Source organism: Oryctolagus cuniculus, chromosome 5 (assembly GCF_964237555.1).
Source record: "Oryctolagus cuniculus chromosome 5, mOryCun1.1, whole genome shotgun sequence".
Classification (NCBI taxonomy): Eukaryota; Metazoa; Chordata; class Mammalia; order Lagomorpha; family Leporidae; genus Oryctolagus; species Oryctolagus cuniculus.
In genome coordinates this window covers 15291920-15311479 of record NC_091436.1, presented here as the reverse complement: position 1 = coordinate 15311479, position 19560 = coordinate 15291920, and the positions used below count along the sequence as shown (strand labels likewise).

The following is a 19560-nucleotide window of genomic DNA, read 5'->3' as shown; positions in this document are numbered from 1 at the left end:
TTGCTCACCAACAGATCATCACAAAGGTGATGAATGTGGCACCTCTGCTCATGTTACTTTCCTTAGCTCCATCTTGGCTGACGGCAATGAGACATTCCCCTGCCCACCTGGAAGAACCAAAGAGCCATGCTGTAAAGTGCCCATGGACAGGGCCCATGGCAGGGAACTGCAGGTCCCAGTTAGGGACATGGTTAAGCCAGGCGCCCTCAGATCCACAGCCACTGGGAAGACACCATCTGCCCACACGTGGATCAGTTTGAAATGGATTCTTCCCTAACGGAACTTCCAGATGAGAATGCCTCTCAGTTGGCTGTTGATTATAGCCCATGAGACCCCAAGCAGAAGACACGGCTGAGTATAGATTCCTGAGCCACAAAAATTTGGAGATACTGTGTGTTGTTTTAAACTGTTTAGTTTTTTCCTATGGCTCCCAAATTACTATAAACACATAACAGTGGGAATTTATTATTGTCATGCCAGTGATTTCATTCCAGCTCTGTATACCAAAATCTACAAGTTCTGTAAGACCCAATATTCTTCCCATTTTTATTTATAAGGTGAACAAACTTCATGTACTTCATACAGATTTAGTAGCATAGTGATACTTTTCAACCTACCCTCCCTTTCACCCTCTTTCTTCATTTTTTTTTTTTTTTTGACAGACAGAGTGGACAGTGAGAGAGAGAGAGAAAGGTCTTCCTATGCCATTGGTTCACCCTCCAATGGCAGCCGCGGCCGGCGCACTATGCTGATCCGATGGCAGGAGCCAGGTACTTATTCTGGTCTCCCATGGGGTACAGGGCCCAAGCATTTGGGCCATCCTCCACTGCACTCCTGGGCCACAGCAGAGAGCTGGCCTGGAAGAGGGGCAACCGGGACAGAATCCAGCGCCCCGACCGGGACTAGAACCCGGTGTGCCGGCGCCACAAGGCGGAGGATTAACCTAGTACGCCACGGTGCCGGCTCTTCCTTTTTAATTTTTACAATGACATACTTTTTTATTTTATAACCATAAGATTAACCCTCTACAAAGTATTTAATAGTAGTAATAAGAAAAAAGTAGTAACACAAGGACTGTAAGCAATAACAAATCTCAAAATGTCAGTTTTACTCTATACATTACATTATTTTGTACTCTATTATCACAGATCAAGGAAAACATATGGCATTTGCCTTTGGGAACTGGCTATTTCACTAAATATAAAGTACAGGGATTCCTCAGAAATCTGAATATAGACCTCCCATATGACCTAGCCATCCCACCCCTGAGATTTTACCCAAACAAAATAAAAATCATATGAAAGAGCTGTATGTCCCCCCATGTATAACAAATCAATTCACAATAGCTAAGACATGGAATCAACCTAGATGTCCATCAGCCGTTGACAGCATAAAGAAATGTGGTATACAGACACTATGGAATGCTACTCAGATGTAAGAATGAATGAAATCCTTTCTTTCCAGCAAAATGGATGCAAGTGGAAACCAAAATAATTAGAAAATCAAGAGATAAATGCCCAAGGCAGGAAGCAGTTTAACACTTCCAAGAAAAGGGATGAATTTTATTTACACCCCCATGACCTTTTCCATGCCAGTTGTTTGTAAAACAGACTAAACCTTGAGGGAGGACCCAGACAAACATGATGCAACTTTAATCCCTGAAATCTGGCGGAGGGAGGGTGCTGCTCAAATCAAAACCTCTAGCTCTGAGTGTCAGGAACATTTGATCGCCTATTAGAGTATGCTCCTTGGAGCACCTACAAATATGATAGACATGAATGAGAAAGCCAAAATCTTTGAATCTGGAGAAACATTAGATATATCAATAAATTTAAAGAACGTCATTATTTGCTATTTTTAAATTTTTATTATTTTGTATTTGAAAGGCAGAGACATACACAGAGACATATAGAGATCTTCCATCTGCTACTTCACTCCCCAAATGTCCAGAACAACTGGGGAGAGGCCAGACCAGTCAAGTGTCAGGATGGCATCGAGTCTCCAATGTAGGTGGCAGGTGCCAACCATCTGAACCATCGCTGCTGCCTCCCAGGGTGAAGATTAGCAAGAAGGTGAGTCAGAAGCAGAGCCAGGACTGAAATCCCAAATCGTGTCTTCAACACTTCACCAGTCACTCCATTTAATGTATTTTTTTTTTATTTATATGACAGAGTTATAGACAGACAGAGAGAAAGGTCTTCCCTTCATTGGTTCACTCCCCAAATGGCCGCCACAGCCAGCACAGCACCTATCCAAACCCAGGAACCAGGTGCCTCTTCCCAGTCTCCCATGCGGGTGCAGGGGCCCAAGCATCCGGGCCATCCTCCACTTGCCCTTCCAGGCCACAGCAGAGAGCTGGACTGGAAGAGGAGCAACCGGGACTAGGACCCAGCGCCCATATGGGATGCCGGCGCTGCAGGTGAAGGATTAACTAAGTGAGCCATGCACCGGCCCCCATTTATTGTATTTTAAACATGTTTCTTGTTTTGGCTTTCAACACAAATGAACAAACCAGTGGGGGCCAGTGTTATAGCTTAGCAGGTTAAACCTCCGTATGCTATGCCAGTATCCCTTATGGGTACTGACTGATTCCAGTCTTGGCTGCTCTACTTTCAATCCAGTTGCCTGTTCATGTTTTTGGGAAAGCAGCTGAAGTTAGCCTAAGTGCTTGGGCCCCAGCACCCATGTGGGAGACCTAGGAGAAGCTCTGGGTTCCTAGTTGCAGCCTGGCCCAGCCCTGGCCATTGTGCCCATTTGGAGAGCAAACCAGCAGATGAAAGATCTCAATCTCTCCCTCCCTTCCTCCTCCTCTCTTCTCTCTCTCTCTCTCTCCCATTCTCTCTACAACTCTGCATTTCAAATAAATAAATCTAACAAAAAAAGCTACTACTAAAACCATAGGCAATACTTCCTGTGTACATGGCATTTAAATATTTAAATTTAAATATATACATGGAATTTAAATATAGAAATATATAAAACTGTTATAATTACTTAATGATTATGTATTAATTCATTTAATTCTTGTAATAAGCCTATAAATGTACTATAATTCTAAACATAAACGTAACAAGCAAGTGATACATTAAAAATTCTACCAAAGTTATCCAGTGACAGAACTATTTTACACTCTAGAATTTTGGTTCTTATGTCTTTATACAGCTTCACAGGCATATAAAAATTATAAAATATCAAATTATAAAATCTTAAAAATAAATCAAATATAAAAATGATAAATTATAAAATTATAATATCAAATCTATTACATGAAATGTTTAACTCAAGGGTAAATCAACTTAAGTTTGACCTTTGAATCCGTTTTATAAATAATGTACCAACAAAATAATTTTAATTATGTTCAATGGAAATCAGAACTTTAATACTAAATTGGAATTCCAAATCTATAGTGATATATGGTACATTAAAAATGTATGTAAATTTTTACAGATAATTTGAGATTATGTACTCTTTTACAAACACTATAAGCTGTCATGGTTTTAAAAGTTAAAATAGTGTCATGTTGGTGAATAATGTCACAAATTTAAGAATGTAATCTAACAACACAGTGCTTTACGATTTTAAATCATTAATTTCACTGCTACCAGTTTTAATGAAACACTGCATTATAACAGCTTCATCTGATGATGAATTTGAGTTTATATTTAGACTTAGCCAACAGGCTTTCTTTTAGAAAGCTCAAATTGTGTCTTTTGTAGCACTGAATATATCTAAATGTCAGATTCCATGCATGCGTCCTTTTATCTTGTGCTGCAAAACCACATTTTACTGGGTCCTAAGAATCTACCTTTAATGTTATTATATATAACCAGCTGAATTCTCAGTAAATGTTTCCTAATTTTACCATTTTCCCAAATGAAAATATCCTAAAAGTTCATAAGATCAACAAACTCATTTTTTTGGTGAAACCTTGATAATTTGCTTCCAGATTTTTTAGTTACATCTGATACTAACAACATAAAATGTTTAATTATGGAAGGAACAAATATGTGATGAATGTCTCCAACCTACATAAAGAACTATTATGAATAATGCAATATGTTTATAATGCTCTTGACAAAAAACCAAGTTAATCTAACTACATAGGTTTATAGAGTTCCCCCTACATATCCTTTATTGTATTTAAGGTGACATTATTTAAATATATCTCATAAGTAATGACTTTATTAACACTTTTTCTGTCTGCAGCATCTGAGAATGTGATATTGTCTTATAAGTGTTCATATGTGTGCATGCTAACATTTCTATTTAAAACAGAAACTTACAAATTTTGTTGAGCAGGTGTATTAGTTCTGAACACAATAAACTTTATCTACTCCCCACAAATAAATACAGTCTTCTGGTTTAAAAATAATCAAGTTGGGGTTGGCATTGTGGCACAGCTGGTTAAGTCAGGACCTGCAATGCTAGCATTCCATAAGAGCACTGGTTTAAGTCCTGGCTACTCCACATCCAATTTGGCTCCCTGGAAGTGCTTCTGGGAAAGTAGCAGAAGATGGCTTGGACCCCTAGATAGAGTTTTGGGCTCCTGGTCATTACAGCTATTTGGGGAATAAGCAGAGGATGGAAGCTCTTTCACTCTGTCTCTCCCTCTAACTCTGCCTTTCAAATAAAATCAATCTTAAAAATTATAGGGAAGAAGGAATTGATCCTTTATCAGTTTTATTCCCTAATTTCTATTAATATAACTAAGATCCACACAGTTCTTATGCTAGTAACCCCCCACATTGAATCCATAAAGAATTTCTTACTACTTCCTATCTCATATCCACCAGTATCAGTCTTGTTCAAGCCAACACCATATTTTAGATTCATTTTAGATTCATTGCCACCTACAAATTGGGTTTTTGATTAGACAGCAGGGACTATGCCTAACTTATTCATGGCTGCATTTTCAATCACTGCATAGCAGATAGTGAGTGGGCAGTTTGCCATGGACATGCTAAGTCCCCTGCTGTGGAAGAACTGGTAGTAAAAAGAATGAAACACACGTATAAACAATAACTCAACAAAATGTGCTAACCACCACAATAGAAGAGCACCCGTAATACTACAGAAACCAAAAGAAAATTCTTATGTGGGATAATGAAATGGGTTGCCAGCTTGAGTAGCTCGTAGGAAATGATATTAAGCCAAGCATCAGATGATGAAAGGAAATTTGTATGAAAGAGGGCAGCATTGAAAACACACAATGGGGTTGGCTCTGTGGTATACCGGATAAAGCCGCCACCTGCAGTGCCGGTATTCCATATTGGCACCGGTTCAAGTCCTGCCTGCTCCACTTCCAATCCAGCTCTCTGCTATGGCCTGAGAAACCAGTAGAAGATGGCTCAAATTCTTGGGCCCCTGCACCCATGTGGGAGGACCCGGAGGAGGCTTCTGGCTTCTGGCTTTGGATCTGCACAGCACCGACCATTGAAGCCAGTTGGAGAGTGAACCAGTGGATGGAAGAACCTCTTTCTCTGCCCTACTTTCTGTGTGTAACTGACTTTCAAATAAATTTTTTCTTGATTGAAAATTTTCTTCCTGAAAATTGAAGTGGAGCAACTCTATGGGTGCCAAACTGTTTTGCCCAGATGAGCTGCAGACAAGAGCAAAGCTTTCCATGGAAATATTAAACAAGATCCAGAAGCAGTTCTTCCAAAATTTTAACAAGAGGTAAAAGGTGACTACTATACAAGCCTGAAGAAAAAGCAGAGAATGCAACAGCTCCCAAGAGGTGGAAGTGATCTTGTCAAAGCAGAAGCAGATCTGTCCAGAGCAAAGTCCATGGCTACAGTTTTTGTGGATTCTTTGGCTCTACAAAGCGTTAATAAGCAAAATGTCCTAACTGTGATATCATCTTCGTCTTATGTCAGGGTTCTGAGAAAATGGACCAAAGATTTATCAGAAAAACTCCAGGAAGCATCACCATAGTCCTTCTCCACCATGACAATGTTCCTGTACATTCCACACATCAAATGAGGACAATTTTATGGGAAATCGGTAGGTATCATCAACTTGTAATCCTGATTTGGCTCCTTCTAACTTTTGTTTCCTAACCTTAAAAATCTCTAAGTGACACCTATTTTACTCTAGCTAATAATGTTACAAAGACTGCATTGATATGGTTAAATTTGCAGCACTCAATTATTTAGAGATGGCTGTATCAACACTTACAAAGTATCTTGAATTGAATGGCGTATATGTTGAAAATTAAAATTTCTATTTTTTACATTTAATTTTTAATACAATTTTCAGGAACTTTTTCTAAATATATTTATATATACTAGATTTTCTCCATTCACTTGCATAAGCTAATTTAATCACAGTAATTATCTCATAGAATATACACATACCAAATCATGTTGTACATGTTAAATACATACAAGCAGTATTTGTCAATTTTCCTTCAGTGAGGCTGGAGTGAAAAGAGAGAGAGCTCAGGAAGATTTAACAGAGCTTACTTGATCTTCAACTAGACAAACCAGCTTCTAAGAATCTTAAGAGCATTGCTCATTGCATCCCATAGATACACCCAGTTACTTTCAAACTTTAGGATTTGGGGGCACAGTATGAACTCTAAACAGATATTAGGCAGCCAACCTCCACTAAAAAGATAGGATGATTGAAAACAAGCAGAGGGCTTTGGAATCACAATTTTGTGTGTCTAGAAAGAAGGCTAAAACTATCAGAGTCCTAAACTTACTAAAAGACCAGGACCATCTCTTAGTCCTAGATTAAAGGATTCGGCCGCAAGTACTAGCTGCATTTCTGATCAGCTTTGAGTCATGATAGCAAGCTCCCTTTTGTTCTTCTCTTTGAAAAGAAACATCTACTGCAAGAGCCTACCTTATTTCATCACTGCATGTCAGCCACACGGAGAGCAAATAGTTTCTTTTTCATTTATAGGTCTAGGGATTAAAAGGAGCTACACCCAAAAGACCTCATCTGCATCTGAATCAGATGCAGATGACACAAACTGGACTTGGAACTTGATGCTGTTTTAGAAACTTGTTTATTTTCCATCAGCTTCATTTCCATTTTTGCTTTAGAGACTGTGGCTGAGCAGCATAAGCCCACTCAGTGCTTGTTCCTACCCATTCAGTGGCCTGAGCAGAAAGAGCTGCAGACCAGTCTTCAGCAGGGAACTGCTCAGTAGGCACAGAGGTCAAGGTCACGTGCACACCTTCAGACCAGCCTGCAGCATCAAATGCAGCAGCAGGAACTCAGGAGCTGGGGCAGTCCATTCACCCTGAAATTCTTTAGTCACAGCATTTTCAGCTGCAGCTTGTTTTTTTTTAAAAAAAATATTTTGGGAAAGATTATTTTTGAGTTATGAAATTTTTATGTATTTCATAGACTTAGAAACATGATACTTCCCACCCTAACCTCCCTCCTGCCCAACCCTTCTTCCTCCTCCCTCTCCCATTTCCACTCTTAATTTTTACAAAGATGTACCTTGTTTACTTAATGATCATAAAGTTAACTCTACACTAAAAGAGTTCAACAAATAGTTTGAAGGAAAAAAAGAAACATCATTCCTCAATGGAAGAGTCAGGACTGTAAACAATCATCAAATCTCAAAGTCTATTTCACTCCAGTACATTACTTTTCGTGTACTTTATTAGTTACCCTGGATCAGGGAAAACATATGGTATCTTTTGGGGACTGGATTATTTCATTAAATATAATGGTTTCCAGTTGCATCCATCTTGTTGCAGAAGACAGGATTTTTTTTTTTTTTGTTTATAGCTGAGTAGTACTCCATAGTGTGTATGGATTGTAATTTCTTTATCCAGTCAACAGTTGATGGACAGCTGGGTTCATTCCATATCTTAGCCATTGTGAATTGTGCTGCAATGAACATGGAGGTACAGATAACTCTCATATGCCAATTTCTTTTGGTTTGGGTAAATTCCTTTTGAATCTTTTCAGAAACTCTGTAGAAGACATTCAGGCATGGCCTGCTATGGGTGTTCACTGCAGATGGTACCATGCATATACAGAACTTCTTGGGCCAGCATCCAGTTATTGAATAAGGTTCTAAGCATGAAGTAGCCAGCAATAGAACTGGCATTAGCAAAAACAGTAAATTTCAGAACAATCTGGACAGTGTTCCTAGAGGATGTGATACTGACATCATCAGGGTTCAATGGCAAAATGCATGGCCTGCCAACAGAAGCATCTCCCAGGTCCCATTCAGATTGATGATGTAGATGTCACCACATTTCTGTAGATATACTGTTCCATTTAGAAGTCAAGGTTGGTGCTACCTAAGGGGTTCTTGCTGCAAGGAATTTGAAGACCTCCTCCTCCATTTTGGGGGGTGGGGGTAGAACACAGGACATCAAGTGCTCTGGACATTCCCTTTAAGTTGTGCTAGAATCAAGAGCACCATATGAACTCACTGGGTAGCATTGAAAGCTGATTTAGATTCTTGATGACTCTTAATGGAGAATGAGTGAATTTTGCACAAAGGAAGAATAAAAACAACTAATAATCACAGGACAGATTTTAAACAATGGTCCCAACAGCTTCTGGTCTTAGTATGCATTCTCCTTTGCAATGTCACTTTGCTCTTCCTTTTATCCAAGGGTAGAATTGATTTTCGCTTCCCTTTGAATCTGATCTTGTATTATACTTGCTTTGATTAATAATGCAACAGAAATCACTTTGTCTTAGATGTGAGGTTTTAAAAGGTCTTGCATTTCTCTTTCAGCTGTCTTGGATCAAAGTCCTAATACACTGGATAAGGAAAGCTGTCTTTATTAGAGAATGCATGTCAATGTGCAGAAACTTGAGATGCCAGAACCAACTACTTTACTGCACATGAGAGTGAGGTCATCTTGGATATTTGAGACCAATCAACCCCGCAGAGGAACTCAGCACACATGATCCCAGGTGAAGCCAGCAAATTGTGGACTAAGACTTCAAGACTGATGCATCTGAAAACTCTTCTCTTCTGCCTCCATACATAGCTGATTAGTTTCCTTATGGTAAGAGATGAACCCCTGCCTGGCACATTGTTTTTCACGTGTGTCCTAATCTGGAAAAAATCAGTCAAATCATAGATGGTGAGAAGTGATAAACTGTGATTGTTTTACATTAAAGTTTTGGAGTAATGTGTCACATAGAAAAGGGCAACTGAAACAATGGCATTTAATTGTGTGACCATAATATATAAGTGTGTGTGTGCACGTGTGCAATTCTCTTACTCTTCCTTCACTCTGTTCTCCATAGCAGAAGGATTCTAGACTTTCTTGGTTTCCTTCACTTCCTGGTCATTTGATGTTCTGATGAGTAATGGGGACAATAATGACAAAGAACAAGGACATTGTGACCCTGCCCACATTCCAGCATGGGCTGTCAGGAGGTGACAGGAGAGGACAAGAAATCAATAGCTATCTAGAGCCATAGTATTAAGAAAATGAGTAAAGAGATTTTTCATGAAAGCATACATATATTGAATGCTATTTATTGATTTGTTTTTTAAAATCAACTGTATATTAATAAAATCTCATATTGCTTTTTTTAAAGATTTATTTATTTATGTGAAAGTCAGTAACACAGAGAGAGAAGGAGAGGCAGAGAGAGAAAGAGGGATCTTCTATCCTCTGGTTCACTCCCCAAATGGCCACAATGGCCAGAGCTGTGCCGATCCAAAGCCAGGAGCCAGGAGCTTCTTCCAGGTCTCCCACATGGGTGCAGGGGCCCAAGGACTTGGGCCATCTTCTACTGCTTTCCCAGGCCATAGCAGAGAGCTGGATTGGAAGTGGAGCAGCCAGGACTCGAACTGGCGCCCATATGGGATCCGGCAATTCAGGCCAGGGCATTAACCCACTGCGCCAAAGCGCCAACCCCTCATATTGCTTTTAAGATTCCCAGAACTAAAATTGTATTTGTTTTATGTAAAAGGAATGACTAGATCAAAAGAATCTAGCTTCATTGAATTTGCAAAGTATAGTGCTATTTCACTTTACATCTGTAACACCAAGGGAGGAGAATGTGATTATCTCAGATCCTGAGTTTCTTAACCTCAGCATTGACACTGGGGACAAAAAGATTCCTTGTTGTGAGAGGCTGTTGAACATGCTATGGGATGTTGCTGTCCTCCGTGGATTGCATGCCAGCAGCACCCCTACCTCAGTATTACAAGCATCAGTGTCTCCAATCTCAAATTTCTCAGAGGGGGAAAAAAATCATCCCAGTGGATGACAGTTACCTAAATATATGTGCAAAACCACTGTTACTGTCAACATTTCCACTGAATTAACTAACTACTCTAAAAAGTCTTTGTATTTATCTATTTAGGCACAAATTCTTTACTCTGAGATATATGTTAGAGGTGCCAAAATTCAGGAAGGCTAAGACCTTTTCTGAAGGATTATGCAGAAATTATGATTTTTCCAATATGAATGAAATATCCTATTATGTCTGAGATACTCTGTCAATCAAATCTGGGATGTTGGTCTGATGTTATGAGGAGGGGAAGGGGAGATATATATATATTATATATTATATATATAAAATGAAGCCAAACACAATATTCTAAATCTTTAAAACAATTTTCAGATGAGTAAATATGGCCCAGATTTCTGGCTTTCCAGAGGACAGAAACTGAATAATTTGGATGAGAATACAATTTAAAGTTTTTGCCAGACTAGGGATGCTGTTCAGAGAATGAATAGACTCGATATAGACTCAGAGTACGTATTTGAAATTGACTTGCTAACATAGAGCTTGTCTGCAGAATATAAAGACTTGTAAAACTCAAGAGTAAATAAATGCACTCAAAGGGAAAATGGGAAAAAATTTAGTGTAAAAAAATATGAAAGATCAGTAAAATGACAAGCTGATTTTTGAAAAAATAAACAAAATTGATACACAATTGGCCCAACTAACAAAAAAAGAGAAGGGAAATACCCAATCAATAAAATCAGAGATGAGAAAGGAAATGTAACACATACTACAGAAATAAAAAGAATCAGGAAGTACTACAAAGAGTAGTATTTTAACAAATTGGGAAGCCTAGAATAAGTCGATAGGTTTCTAGATACATATAATTTACCGAAATTGAGTCATGAAGACATAGAAAACCTAAACAGATCCATAGCCAAGGTGAAATTGAATCACTAAAGACTCTCTCAACAAAGAAAAGCACAGGACCAGACAGCATCACTGCTAAATTCTACCAGACATTTATTTATTTATTTATTTATTTTTGACAGGCAGAGTGGACAGTGAGAGAGAGAGAAAGGTCGTCCTTTTTGCCGTTGGTTCACCCTCCAATGGCCACCGCAGCTGGCGCGCTGCAGCCGGCACATTGCACTGATCTGAAGCCAGGAGCCAGGTGCTTCTCCTGGTCTCCCATGCGGGTGCAGGGCCCAAGCACTTGGGCCATCCTCTACTGCACTCCCGGGCCACAGCAGAGAGCTGGCCTGGAAGAGGGGCAACCAGGACAGAATCCGGCGCCCTGACAGGGACTAGAATCCGGTGTGCCGGCGCCGCAAGGTGGAGGATTAGCCTATTGAGCCGTGGCGCCGGCCTACCAGACATTTAATGAAGAACTAATTCCAATTCTCAAACTATTCAAACCAACTGAAAGAGATGGAATCCTCCCATACACCTTCTATTAAGCCTGTTTCACCTTAACTCCTAAGCTAGAAAAATATACAGAGAAAGAGAACTATACCCTGATGAATAGAGATGCAAAAATCCTCAACAAAATATTAGCTAATCAAATCCAACAGCACATCAGAAAGATCATTCACCCAGAACAAGTGGGATTTGTCCCTGGTATGTGTTGAATAATGTTGCAAATCAGTGAATGTGAAACATCACATTAACAAACTGAAGGACAAAAACCACATGGTATTTCAATATATGCAGAGAAGCTTTTAATAAAACACAGTATCCTTAAGCAAATTAGGTATAGAAGGAACATTCCTCAACACAATATTGAATGGGGAAAAGCTGGAAGCATCCCCCCACATCCAGATCCAGAACCAAACAAGCATGCCCATTCTCACCATTGCTATTTAATAGTCTCAGAGGATGTAGCCAGAGCCATTAGATAAGAAAAAGAAATCAAAGGGATACAAACTAGAAACAGTAAATGAAAATGAAACTATCCCTATTTGCAGATGACATTATTCTATATATAGGGGATCAAAAAGACTCCAATGAGAGACTATTTTAGCTTATAAAACAGTCTGACACAAGTGGCAGGATATAAAATCAACATGGAAAAATTAATAGCCTTTATTCATACAATGTCATGGCTGAGAAAGAACTTGTAAGGTCAGTCCCATTCACAACAGCTCAAAAAAAAAAAAAAAATCAAGTAATTTGGAATAAATTTAACCAAGGGTGTCAAAGATCTCTGTGGGGAGCAATTCGGACTATACTGTTACTGGAATTAAGATTTATTCTATGCATCTGCTCTCCCACAATATGGCGCTGGGAGAGAAGTAAACAGCTTCTACCCAGCTGCCTCTCACCAACTTGACAAGCTGCAGGAGCTGCTCCTGATTGGAGGAGAGCGGCGTGCTCGGCGTGTGGGCAGCCGAGTTGGGATTGGTGGAGAGGACTATATAGGAGGAGAGAGACGGCATGGTGGGTGTGGGTTGGTTGGAGAGTGCGTTGGAGAGTTCGCGGGGAAGTTCGTTACTTCGTTCTTTCTCATTTCTCTCTACTCATTCTTGCTTTGGGAGTTTGCTGTTTACTTATTCTTACTTTACTATAGAAAGGACTTGTAAAAAAAGGGGAACAACAAGCGCCCGGTCCAGTGCGGCTCCTCCGCGTGCGGAGGAGCAGCAGATCTCTACAATGAAAATTACAAAACACCAAAGAAATAGAAGATGACATTAAAAAAAAAGGAAAAATCAATCCATGTTCAATGTAATATCAACCAAAATACCAATGACAATCTTTGCAGATTTAGAATATTTGATGCTAAAATTTATGGGGAAACAAGAGACCCCAAATAGCTAAAGCAATCTTATACAACAAAAACAAAGCTGGAGGCATCACTGTTAGGAAGGGTTGCAGATTGGTGCCTCCTCACACAGGGCACCAAAATGTTAGGAAAAGAGGCACAGAATAGAGAGGAGGCAGTATACGAATTTACAACCAGACCGAATTTATTCAGAGGAAATAACTCCGCAGAGGTGGGTGACCAGCTGCCTGCATGCACACTGATGGAACACATGGCAGAAGGCCCCGACCCCCAGGGGCCAGGCCTTTTTATACTTTAGGAGAGCTGGGATGGGAGTGGGGCAAAGGGGAATTCCTGGAACTGGTCTTTCAGGTGGCTGTCGGGAGTGGGCTATGAAGGCAATAGGGTATGAGATCCAATTGAGTTTCAAGGGCAAGGAATACATTCCAGAGTTTATCTCCTTTGGGCAATGAGGGAGAATGGCTGAGGCTTATGTCACTTTTCCATCAACCACAATACCTGATATAAAGACATATTACAGGGCAGTTATAATCAAAACAGTCTGGTACTAGCACAAAAACAGACCTGTAGACCAATGGAACAGAATAGAAACTCCAGAAATCAATCCATGCATTGACAACCCACTTATCTTTGACAAAGGAGCTAAATCAATCTACGGAGCAAAGACAGTCTCTTTAACAAATGGTACTGGAGAAACTGGATCTCCACATGCAGACGAATGAAACTAGACTCCATCCATCTTACACAAAAATCCACTCAAAATGGATTAAACACCTAAATCTATGACCTGATATAATCAAATTATGGAAGAACATTGGTGGAAACTGTATGATACTGACATAGGCAAAGACTTCTTTGAAAAGACTCCAGAAGCACAGGAAATCAAAGCAAAAATTGACAAATGGGATAATATCAAGCTGAGAATTGGCTGTACTGTGAAAGAAACATCAGCAAAGTGAAGAGGCAACCTACAGAATGGGAGAAAATATCTGCAACTGCACAACTTATAAAGGTTTAACATCCAGACCCTATAAAGAACTCAAGAAATTAAACCCCAACAAAATAATCCAGTTAAAAAAATGGGCAAAGGATTTGAACAGGCATTTTCATGAGAGGAAATTTAAGTGGCCAACAGACACTAGAGAAAATGCTCAGGATCACTAGCCTTCAGGGAAATGCAAATCTAAACCACAATGAGGTTCCAGCTCAGCCCAGTTAGAATGGCATTCATACACACATCAACAACTGACACATGCTGATGAAGATGTAGGGAAAAAGTTACCCTAGTCCACTGTTGGTGGGAATGTAAACTTGGGCAGCTACTGTTAAAGACAGTATGGAGATACCTCAGAAATCTGAAGATAGACCTCCCATATGATCTAGCCATCCCACTCCTGGGAATTTACCCAAACCAAAAATATCAGCATCTGAAAGAATTATCTGTACCCTCATATTCATTGCACCACCATTCACAATAGCTAAGTTGTGGAATCAACCCAGATGTCTATCAACTGTTGACTGGATAAAGAAATTATGGTATATATACACTATGGAGTATTACTCACCTGTGGAAAAAAAATGAAATCCTGTCTTTTGCAACAAGATGGATGCAACTGGAAACCATTATACTTAGAGAAATAAGCCAGTCCCAAAAAGACAGATTATAGGTTTCCCTTGATCCAAGGTAATAGAGCACCTGAAATGTATTGGAGTGAAACAGACATTTTGAGATTTGATGATTGTTTACAGCCTTTGTCTCTTCCATTGAGGAACAGTGTTTTGTTTTGTTTTTCCTTTTTCTTCATGCTATTTGTTGAACTATTCTACTTAGTGTAGGGTCAATAATATGATCATTGAGTAAACTGAAAATAGATCTTTGTAAAAAATTAAGAGTGGGAAATGTGAGAGGGAAGAGGAGGAAATGTTGGAGCATTGGAGAGAGGGAAGATACGGAGAGAAGTGTCATTACGTTCCTAAATCTGTATATGTGAAGTACATGAAACTTGTATAACTTCAAAAAATTTAAAAAATTTTTAAAAACAAAAGCCAACAAATAAAAAAATATTGCTCATTTAGGTGGTTGTTAATGAAAAATAGTCTGATTTATTTTTTTTTCTGAAAGACCAGGGAGAATATATGTCAGTCAAATGAAAAAGTCTTAAAACTTACTCCTCATGTAGGATTTCTGTCCTTAATGTGTTGTCCAATGTGAAGTAATGCTATAACTAGTACTGAAACAGTATTTTACACTGTGTTTCTGCGTGGGTGCAAACTGTTGAAATCTTTACTTTATATACAGAAGATCAATTTAGTATATATTAAGAGAATTGAAAATGAATCTTGATGTGAATGGGAGAGGGAGCAGGAGTTGGGAGGGCTGCGGGTGGGAGGGAAGTTATGGGGGGAAAAGCCATTGTAACCCATAAATTGTACTTTGGAAATTTATATTTACTAAATAAAAGTTAAATACATTAAAATACCTTACTTCTTTTATTTGAGTGGGGGCAGTTAAATAGCGATGGATCTTTAAGGACACACATGTCAACATGCCAGGCAGTGTGTTAGTCTCTAGGGACACAATAATGGGGAGGAGCTTCCATCTCACGAGGAATTTATAACCTTCTGTTCATGGGAGAAAGGAGGTAACAGATAAGTAAGCCATGAAGACTCAGACAGGCCTCAATTTCACCATTATTACACAAATTGTTAGGTAACAAAAAACTGACCTACATTGAGCACTGTTGAAAATCATTCTTATCCCACTTAATGTGAAAAGGCATACTTTTTTTCTGTAGAAATATTAATGTTTTTGATTGTAAAGTGTTAGGAGTGATACATAATTTGTGGTATGTGCACTGTATTACATTCTTAAAATGGAAACGATTCTGACTTTAAAAGCAAAGCTAGGGTCTTCCATACATAGGCCTAGGCATTCAGTACAGAAGTGCTAGAGGTGTGAACTGCAGAATGATGACTGATAGAATAAATGTAAGAAGAGAGTAAGGACAGCGGAACTTCCTGTGGCAATTCACAGCAGTGGCTTCCTTCAATACATTTTAGTTCTAAATAAAGACAATGAATTTTAATAGTTTGGACAGAACTTATTTTTTGTGTTCTAATAACTTTTCCTTCTATTGGTGAATAGAAACATCACAAAATAAAATGATCATATAGAGAAATAATGAAAATATCTGTTCTCTTTATAACAAATTTACTGATGTTTTTGTGCATATTTCTCATTAGGCTCTCACAAGGAACCTACTACATAGAAGCAGAGAGAGATTAAGAAATGTTCCTGAAATCTAGAAACTGTAAGAGAGGCTGCAGGATTACAGAATCACGACCAGAATTTAAGTAGTCGGACTCCTGCCTAATGTGATTTTGACCAGACCCAAGAATTGATTATTTAATAAATGCTTCTGTGCCTGTCCTGTGTTACAGCCATACTGTTGTAACCAGCCGAGGTTCAAGAGGACAAGCTCAGTTATCTAAAGTCCAGCAGGGAAGACAAGAATCAAAAAGAAGTGTATCATTGCTTAAGCACTGGGGATGCGAAGTTAAGGGCAGTGACCTGAAATATGTAATTAGATTTAAGGAGGCTACTGCTGGCAGATTAAAGGCAACATGAATGTGAAAAATATGAAAACCAACCTCTACCAGTTACTAGCAGAGAAGTGAAGAGGAAAGTGCCGATTCTACACCTATGATTTTTCCTAATAAATCACCTTTGAAGGCATATGTAAAAGAAAACATAAGAACAACTGATCTCCTTGAGCAAGTATTATTCCCAGTCAGAGCATTTTGTGGAAGATCTTAAAGCTGGGGCTGGATGCACTTGCCACATGAAGCTGTTTATCTCCTGATTTTGTAAGAAAGCCACTACAACTTAGAAATCCTTTCCTGTTGTGAGCTCTTGGCAGCAGCAGGAGAGGGAATATTGAAAACTGTCCTGAAATGTCATGTTCACAAAACCACTTCATTTTAACTTAAACTGTATTTCACTGCTAGAGTTCCAAGAATTCAAAATATGTTTTATCTGGTTAGGGGAAGAAAGAAGAGTAGATCACAGTGTTTGTACATTTTATATCCAATGCTTACTCAAGACTTCAAAAACAGACTTCTCACAAATAAATCAGTTTTCCTAGATAGTGCTTTCAATATTTGCTGTTCTTTTCCAATTAAATTACTGCTTTTTGTCTAAATCAGTATTACAAACACATTTTCAGTTTGGGATTTTGTATTTCAAATTACTGCCAATATTTCTAATTCTTATCTTATGACAAACATCCTTCCCCCATTGTTTTTATCAATACATAAATTTCATAAATACCAATACATATAATTTTTTTTGACAGGCAGAGTGGACAGTGAGAGAGAGAGAAAGAAAGGTCTTCCTTTTTCCGTTGGTTCACCCCCCAATGGCCTCTGTGGCCGGCGTACCATGCTGACCTGAAGCCAGGAGCCAGGTGCTTCTCCTGCTCTCCTATGCAGGTGGCAGGGCCCAAGCACTTGGGCCATCCTCCACTGTACTCCTGGGCCACAGCAGAGAGCTGGACTGGAAGAGGAGCAACCGGGACAGAATCTGGCACCCCAACCAGGACTAGAACCTGGTATACCAGCTCCACAGGTGGAGGATTAGCCTATTGAGCCGCAGTGCCAGCCAATATAATTTCATTTATATTTTATTCTGCCTTTAAGATATAAAAAAGAGCTACACTTACAATATCAAGTTTCATAAATTGAGATTGATGAAAATATAAAAACAAAAGCCTAAAAGAATGAAGTTAAAAAATATGGTCAAGCTTCAAGTTTGCAAAGCACATTGCAAACTCCACTGTCAGACAAATTCAAGGTCCAGCACATGGTGTTCAATTTACTACTCAGGAGACCTGCATTCAGTTGTCAATCATGCTCAGAACACTGGAGGATATTGGAGCTTTGAGTGCTACAGAGCTGGAGTGACCTCAATGATCTTAATGGAAGAGCCATTGAATCCCAGAACAGTGGGTACTGTACCAGTGGGAGGAGCCTCCACATGGGATAGAACTGGATGGTGTCACGAATGGATTTCCCTGGTGTCAACCTAACAGGCTCAAGCTTATTTTTATAGTGATATATTATTTTAAGTACATTATAATAGTACCTATTTAGAACATTCGTGGGAGATGTAATATTGCATAAATGTATTATTCACATTATCTAATGTAAATATACCAATGAAAAAAATAAGTCCACCCCATCTACATCCCAATTTTACATGTAAGGAGACTGAGGCTACAGGGGTTAATGAACTTCCACAAGATGGCACAGATGCCAGGTAGCAGAATATGTATATCTGTCTGCTTCTAAAGCCTGAGCTTTCAATCACTTCAGTTTATGCTGTTTAATTTGCACAGAGTATTTTCATATACTTCATCTGATCTGAAGATTTGCACTATAGACACTACTCCCAACTCAGAGACAAGGTTACAGTGTTACTGAAACAGTGTCTAAGCAAGTGCCTAACTCAAACCAAATAACTTCTGACCTGTTTTCTCTGCACCACGTTAAATACTATTTGTCCAGAATACAGCCTGTGGAGAGAGCACCTCCAAGCTAACTGGTGTTTGTTCCACCACCACCGAGCTACAGCCACAAGGAGTTCTCTTCCCCAATGACATCTTGGCCTCCTGCTTTCCACTTGCCAACTTATTCCATCCTCATCTTCAGCCCACTTTATCACTTGCTCAGGTTCCTCAGAGTTTGTGCAGGAAACAGTCTTAACCAGATGTTCATGAAAGTTGGTTTCATGTACAAGTCCACGGAATACCTTTCTTCTACATGCCTGTATTTGCATCTGTTATGACATTATCATGTGTCATAGATCACAGGGAAACAAAGTCTAGAACAAATTTTGTTGGTTAGAAGATTTTAGGGATCTACTCTTAGGATAAACCAACTTAAGGATACAAGGAAAGGACTGGACAAGAAAGATGTTGAACCGAGATGCAGTCATAACTGAGTTTGAGACAGTCTTTCAGTGATGACTTAAATGGAAGCAAGGAGGTGGGACCTTTCACCCAGGTATTAATCAGTGCTGGATAGGGACCCACTCCAGGGAAGGGGTTAACTTGAAAGATGCAAATTTCCTGGGCTAAGGAAGAGTTCTGGGGAGGGGCTCAGCTATGAACCTTCATAAAGCAACACTCTGGAGAGCCAGAAAATTAAGACCTCAGAACTACAGGGCAGGATCTGATCTGTGCCAACAGCATCTACTGTAACAGCCACTGTGTTAGCTACTATTCCCTCAAAATTGACTCTGTCCAGTTCTCAGATACTAGCAGCTCCCATTCATGCGTGTCGTATTAGGCATATTGCATTCTGACGAAGTCAAGACTTGCTGTTCTCTAAGGCACTAGAGCCAAATCCTTTACCATAATGTTACTTCCTACATTTATTTCAAAATGAACAAAGTTGCCAAAGCCCATGTTTGTACTTTTCTGAGGACAGAATCAAAGTGTGGCAACATACCAGATAGTGAAAAGGGACTTGTTTGCCATGAGATGGCCAATTACAGAGAGATTTCCAAATAATCCCAGACATACTAGTTTTTCTATCAGTTC

General features: G+C 39.2%; 1 protein-coding gene across 26 annotated transcripts in view; it reads right to left on the bottom strand.

The window, feature by feature from the left end:
- SYNE1 (spectrin repeat containing nuclear envelope protein 1) overlaps positions 1-19560 on the bottom strand; it is a 551595-nt gene that overhangs the window by 443349 nt on the left and 88686 nt on the right. The window lies entirely within an intron of this gene.